Consider the following 7,769-nt stretch of genomic DNA (forward strand, 5'->3'; position numbering starts at 1 on the left):
CCTTTCCCTTTCTACCCAATATTTGTTGATTGGCAAATCAAGTGATGTCTCATAGAAATATCACTTTTTTTATAATGAGCATGCCTAACCTTGATGTGGGTGGTATCTGCCATCTGCTACTGTTGTTTTTCCTGTAATGTTTTATCAGTCTGGAAGATGATTTATAGAAATACCGATTTGATTTTAAAAAATTGTAAATGTGCCAAAATACCACTTGTTTTTAAGATATGATTGTGTTTGTGTATTAAAAGTAAATATTATTCCTCCATATTGTACAGTCTCCTTGCTTCAAACTCAGTCAAGGTAAAGATACAGTTTTCTCTGCAAAACATTTTTTGGTGAGCCTATAGTTATTCTTTGGCTTCTACCTAATTACTTGTACAAAAATAAGTGGCTCTAAGAATACCACACAAGTATTAAGACCATTAAAATAGTGACTGATTTAAGTAGGATACAAATACCTCAGTATACAATACTTGCATATTATTAAGAACTACATTTTCAGTGAGTTAGCAAAAATGAACATGGATATATGTCTGTAGTCTTAGATTGTGATTGACACCATTAAACTGGTTGAAAAAATCTGGTAGACATTTAATGATATAAAAAAACAATAAAAAATGTTCTACAGTTGGATTAAAGTGAATTATTTTTTTTAATTTTGAAATTATAAAACAAAACTGAGGTGTCTGGTAATTTAAAACTAAGCAAGAAATTTAATAATAAGAACATTATGTAAGTGATATTTAAATAATTTTAAGCATGACAAAAATGTTTCATGGAAAGAAATAGTTATTTTACAGCTTTAGAGTTTGTTCTGTGCACTGGAGTTAAGAGAAAAAAATGTTTACAACTGATGCTGGTTTGTTTTTCGAAACTTCAAAAGTCATGAATGTATTTAACATTTTTCAAAAAAGCACTTTGTGAAAACAAAACATACTTTATTATACAAAAGCATTACTACTGATAAAGTTATTCCTCAGCTTGTATATCTGAATTACTTGAAATATTGTCTGCTGAGCATGAAAAATAACATTTATTGAAGCACTTTTACATTGTTATCCATATAGACTTTCTAAATATGACCAACTTTTCCAAAATACTCAGGAAATAACTTCAAGATAAGTTATATGAAAACATTAAAAATATTTTCACTGTGAATATTCTGCTTTGTAAAAAGTATCACATGGTACCTTTATGTAATTGTGTTTACACTAAATTAACTTACCAGAGAAAAAAAAAGAATCATAGGAAAAAGGAACAATACTTAAAACATATCTAATAGCAATAACAATATTAAAACACAGTGAAACAGTCATGTTATAAGCGCTTTCAAAATATTCTGATCTACTAATTACTATACAATAATACACTATGCTATAATAATATATATTAAACAGTTTGCATTTTAATTTGATAGTTTGTGAGACAGACAAGTTTGCTTACCTGTAAATATCAATTAAATCCAATTTCAATAGCGACTAGTTTCGTCTCAAATCAATAATTACTGTGGAGTTGTGTACTTAAGCCACACTATGTGACAAACCATACATACTTACCAACCTATCTTACCGTCAAATAGAAACAGCAAAGCTAAGGATGTCGCTTCTATATATAGACATATCTAATTGAAGAGAAAATAGAGGGCGCCACAAGCAAAAGTAGCTCCTACGTATTTTTATTAATTAATAAAATGTTACTTACTAGAGGGCAGAACAAGCAGAATAATTGTATAGTTTACTAATAAAAGTTCTCGTGAATGAAACAAACATAAGGTAAATATTCTATCAACACCTCAGATTATCACGTATGATTGAAATAGAAGATAGTCATAGCTATAACTTTTATTCGAATGCTACAATAATTCAAAGTATTTTTTTCTAATGACAAATGTTGGAACTTGGGAATATTGTGTACAATTTTAATAGACAATGTTAACTTGTATTGTTTAAAACACAATTTACAAATAATAACCTTTTTAAATTGTTTAGTCATTCAATAAAAATCGTTATAAAATGTTGCCAATAAGTTTCAATTAATAGCTTTCTTTTTTTGAAATTAGACTGACACCAGTTAATGCCAAAAATGCAACCAGCTTATTTTATGCTCTTTACAAAGTATAATTTTAACATAATATAGAGAACAAAAAGTAAAAACACTGAACAAAAGACTATCTAATAAAAGTTCGGCGTGTTTAAGGTTGTCATATAAAATTTTCGAAGTTAAAATACCGTACATTATTATAACCAATACATGTTAGTTTCAGTTTGCGCAACAATCATTCAGCGGAAGTTGGATAAGACAGTGTTCGTTATTTTTATCTCTACTAATATTCATTTAAGTACTAATGTGCGGAGAATATTAAAACAAAAAGGGTGCTTTTCAAGTATTGTCAGAGCTTGCTTGTTTTGTCGATCGTGTGGCGTGTTAGAGGAGACCGTTGTTGTCTCTGGTACATATAGAGTAAAAATAAATAAATATCGCAGATCTTTTATTCCTGTTTAATTGGATTTTAATATAGGTTCAGTTAAATGTTACATTTTAAAGCTTTTGTGTTAACTTTTCAGCATAACTAACTAGATTGGTTTCAGGCCTCAGATTGTGAAACCAAAAGCTCTTATAGGGAGGATTCGCTCACCATTGACCCTGTTTTTGAATTTTGCGCAGAACTACAACTGGCCATGCCGAACCTCCATTGAACTTATGAGAATCCTAAAGAATGAAAGACATCATCATATTTCCTTAAGACTTGTTTTAACATACTTTGTGGGTGGACCTGGCATGACCAGGTGGGTTAAGGCGTTCGACTCGTATTCTAAGGGTCGCGGGTTCGAATCCCCGTCGCACCATATATGCTCGCCCTTTCAGCGGTGGGTGGTGATGAGTAGCTGCCTTCCCTCTAGTCTTACACTACTAAATTAGGGACGGCTAGCACAGATAACCCTCGAGTAGCTTTGCGCGAAATTCAAAAGAAACAAACAAACGTTGTGGACGATATGAAGTTGGCGTATTCTTTGACTTGTGTTAATAGTTTCCTTTTTGTACAACCAATACAGCCTTAGTGAGAGCAAGAACAATTACTAAAGACGACTGTAAAACTGGAATATGATCCTTAAAGAGAGAAAGTAGGAGATAGTTAAGTTTAAACGTACACCCTAATTGTATGTATGGGTAATATCCTTCGGCTAACCTATTTCAGTTGATTATAAAGAACTAAAAAATATTTCATCACACATAGTAAACTAATAACTAGAGTTTAATTCAACACAGATTTAATATCTGCCAATGATCATAGAACAAACTTAATTGTGCGTAAAAAATCCTTGATGTTAATGTTTATACATAACTCCCTATAAGCTAGCTATTTTATCAGGCTGAAATCTCTCAAATTGTTCTCTCTTAGAAAGAAAATAAAGAGTTGGGGGGAATCTGTTTGAGGCTTTTAAGATTTTGTTTGTTTCGAATTTCGCGCAAAGCTACTCAATGGTTATCTGTGCTAGCCGTCCCTAATTTAGCAGTGTAAGACTAGAGGGAAGTCAGCTAGTCATCACCACCCACCACCAACTCTTGGGCTTCTCTTTTGCCAACGAATAGTGGGATTGACCGTCACATTATAACGCCTCCACGGTTGAAAGGGCGAGCATGTTTGATGCGAGATTCAAACCCGCGACCCTCAGATCATGAGTCGAGCATCTTAATCACCTGGCCATGCAGAGCCATTTAAGATTTTAGAGGGAATTAATAGTGTTGATGAATCACTTTTATTGATAAGAAGAGAACAACGTTTCGATCTTCTTAGGTTCTCTCCTTATCAATAAAAATGTTAATACCCATACAAGCCGTTCTGAGATATATTCTTATTTCAAGTGGGTTTCTCGTCATCAAGGGTGTTGATGAATCATCTTTTTTTTTTTTTTTTTACATTTGACAATGAGAATAGTAAGACCAAGAACACAAGTATAAATTTTGGCACCGTAGGAGTCATCTGCAGCTAAGTTTTATTTTTTTAACAGTCTTTGGAATGGATTGCCTTCAAATGTTGTGTAGGTGGTAAATTTAAATGAGTTTAACAAAAAAAGCTTGATAAGTTCCAAACATTACAAAATACATTAATTACATCAGTATATAGAGTACCTAAAACCACTTCCTCAAAGTTCATGCACAAATACTTAAATACACAAACAATACCAGATAGACTTCAACATAGTACAATAAAATATTTTGATAAAAATTGGCGGAAAAATGAGTTGTTATGCGAACTAGACAGATATTGCATATATGATGAAGAGAGACCTAAACACCTCTCACCGTTAAACTTGTACATCAGATCTTTAAGATAAAATCAAATTTAAAATAATAATAATAAAAATAGTGCTAAAATAAAACAGGCCACCTACGTTCTAGGTGAAAGAACAATATAAATGGACTTTGCCCTGAAAAGGACTAGATTGAAGGTCGGAGAGTCCACAGCCAGTCACCGAGCAAGTCAGACGTGCTAATATCTCTGCCAAACATGCTATTTAGAACGAAACGTTCATCCTCGCCAGTCAGGCCGTTAGTACCGCCGGTAATCGTCAACAGCCTACCGTCGAACCTCACGCCGTTTCAAGTCGCCACGTTGATCGCCCGAGCCAAGCCAGGGGCAACCATTGAACCGTCCAGGACCCGAATTTTACGCCGGGGTGGAATCCTCATCCAGCCAGCCACTACTGCAGACCAAATTTATCTTTGCCAACCATGGAACACCGAATTTAATGTAAGTTGTTCCCCTACTAAAAGTCCAGTCAGTTTTTACTCAATATTCCTCAGGGGCGTCGACCCATCAATAGAACCAGAAGAAATCAAACGAGCCATAGAACCTCAAATCCAAGCCAATGTGTATGCTGTTCACCGAATTTTCTCTAAAAAGACTAACCTGCCTACGTACTTTATGAAGATAGTAACAACGTCGAGTTACAGTGCTGACTGTATTTTACGTGACGGCTGTTATCATCACATATTCCACTTTAGAGCCGAACGCCCACATCGACGACCTTTCAACACTTGGTCAAACAGAGCATCCAGACATCAGAAACAACCAACGGACAACTACCAACAAGAAACTACAAAAATACCGTCGAGTCCAGAACTAACACGAAGACAGATACAGATAACTCGACCCAGAAGACGTCAATTCCCTCTGCCACCAACACGCCAAGTGTCAGCAACCTGAGAAAGAAAGAGGACAGATCATGCCAGACTTCAATCCAAGTTCCACAGAATTTAACAACCAGCCAGACTCAAACCACTACAAAGATATCCATCGACGCGACAGTTCAAACTGAAAAACAAACTACCTCCACGCAGAAAACTCAAACTAAAATCACAAGAAGAAACAAAGCATCACAGGCCAGCGAAGAACAGCCAGTAGTTCCACCACCGAGACCACGTTTTTCACTTGCATCAATGGGCTTCAAGTGTGAAAACAAGTTCATGACGAAGATACCACCCGATCTACAACAAGACCGCAGCTAACAGTTTCCAAGTATACCACCGTCACAGTTCATTTTTTTATGATTATTTTTTTTTCTTCCCAGCTACTTCAAGGCACGGTCTGGGTAGATTTTTCGGCGCCCAGGCCGTGAAAGTGGGTTTTCTCGGGGTACTCCTGTTTCCCCCCACAGCAAACTCTCTGGCATCGGTTTTGTAGGTCCCAGCCACTTTCTGAAAAGGGCCGTTTACCCAGTCATAAGTCATCCAGCCATAGTTAACAGTAAATGTTAAAGGAATTCGCCAGCCGACAGTGTACTCCATTCTCGGGCCACGGTCTGGCTCACTTCACTTATGCTGCTCTCGTCCAGTTCTCCCGTCTTTCCTCTCACTCATAAATACCCCACTCCACCATTAAAACTTTAAAAAGAAGTAAAAGAAAAAAAACCCATGGACATTTTAACAATTTCTCACGTAAGGGGACGAAGAGGAACCACAACGTTCTTGAACACCCCAGTTGGAGAGAGAACTCTTCTGATTTCTCTCTCTAAACTAAGCCCCTGCCACGTTAGTTTGCGCTTGCGTTAGGACCAGATTTAAAGTTAGCTATTGCTCCAGCCCTTTGTATTTACTCAAAATGTATTAATGAGGCCATTCAAACAAAGTAATGGAAGGAGAAAGAGGTCTAGTGAACCTGACCCTCCTGGGTATACAAAATATATATACCCAAACACCGAGAAAGATAAGTATGTGAATGATAAAAGCTGACTTTAAGAGTTTTTAAATTATTTTAATTTAGTGTAGAGATAGACCAATAAGTTTCATACTGTTCCAAATCGTTATGTTAATAAAGGAACTTTATATGCGAAACCTTAAAAATAGAGTTGAGAATGTTGCATTAACATAACTTTGAGTAAGCAAATAAGCCAGTCATATCTCAACGACAAATGATATAAAGTCACAATGAAAATGGATGCATCTCGAATTGCATTTTGACTTTGGTGTTTTGTATGATACTAACAACTGATCACTATTGGAAAGGGTATGTAACAACCCTTTTCAACACAATATATTCAAAAACTCAGATCATAAACATATGTTTTGATTGACCATTTGAAGTTTCTATGGTGGGAATTTCATTTGTATTTAAATAGCATTGGCAAACAAAAGAATGTGGATACATTTGCAACACGAGGGCCATCCTGAAAGAAACCTGTCACATCCTATTCCAGTTGTGTAAGAAAAGTGCAGCTTTTGTAACAGGTGAGAATACCCAAACTCAGGTTAAAGTTGTTCACTTTCAGGTAAAAGAATATGCAACATGATCGAGTAGGATCTTCGTCTGGAAATGAGATCAGTAGTTTATGGGTTCAACAAGATAAGGCTTCCAATAATACCTTCCCTTTTAACTATCAACAAGTGTCTAAAGTAGCTGAAGATATAAATGGTTCTTCATGTTATTCCACAAGACATACTAGTCAAGTTGCCAGACACATCACCTCTGAAAATGGTACTGAAAAACCATTGTCATCATATATTAGACAGATTGTGGAAAGCATTCCAGGAGGAGAAATGTGTTTTCGACATTAAAACTTTACAACACAGGACTTTTTTGATGGAAACTGCACAGTTGCCAGAAGGATTATGACCAGACTTAGTGACACATACTCTAATGATGTGACGAGGATCTACAATCATTTTAGCATAATGTATCCAACTTACGTGTTAACCTAGATTCAACTGTGTAAATAAACTTCATTACTGGTTGTTTTAGCTCTATTGAGCATTACAGAATTACTGGGATGAATTGTTTAATTAGACAAAAATTAGTTCGTTTAAGATCTAAATAATATTGAGCTATCAAGTGCATCCACCATGGGGAATTAAACAATGAATTTTAGCATTGGAAGTCTGAAATCAAACACAACACCAACATTATTTATAGAATACAATGTGATAACTGCCACGACTTCTATATTGAAGAAACAAGTAGAAAAATGGAAACCAGATTCAAACACGAAGTCACCTTTATACGTTTTCGAACATTGCAAATCAAATAAACACAACATAACCATAGAAAACACCCAAATACTAAATACACAAACGCAAAATTAAAGAAGCCTTACTTATACAACAGTTCAAGCCCAAAAAAAAGCAACACAAAGGAACACCTTTATACCTATATTAATAAATATATCCAACATCTAAGTACGCCCTTTACATTCCTACACTCAATTACACAACTGCCTTCAAACATATGGTCAGCTACCGGTTAGTAACTCTTTCTTTGTTTGTGAACC

At 35.3% G+C, this 7,769-nt stretch overlaps 1 protein-coding gene across 4 annotated transcripts in view; it reads right to left on the reverse strand.

Annotated features, from left to right (window-relative positions):
- The window catches only part of shop (sulfite oxidase), a 37,427-nt gene extending 35,828 nt beyond the window's left edge, over window positions 1-1,599 (reverse strand). For 2 of the 4 annotated variants that reach the window (XM_076501187.1, XM_076501185.1), the window contains exon 1: window positions 1,447-1,599. The gene's annotated coding sequence lies outside the window, so the exon portion shown is untranslated. The remainder of the gene's footprint in view (window positions 1-1,446) is intronic. The other 2 variants (XM_076501186.1, XM_076501184.1) reach the window with 2 other exon arrangements.
- Between the last annotated feature and the right edge of the window lie 6,170 nt (window positions 1,600-7,769).

This window comes from Tachypleus tridentatus, chromosome 5, assembly GCF_004210375.1.
Source record: "Tachypleus tridentatus isolate NWPU-2018 chromosome 5, ASM421037v1, whole genome shotgun sequence".
Taxonomy (NCBI): domain Eukaryota; kingdom Metazoa; phylum Arthropoda; class Merostomata; order Xiphosura; family Limulidae; genus Tachypleus; species Tachypleus tridentatus.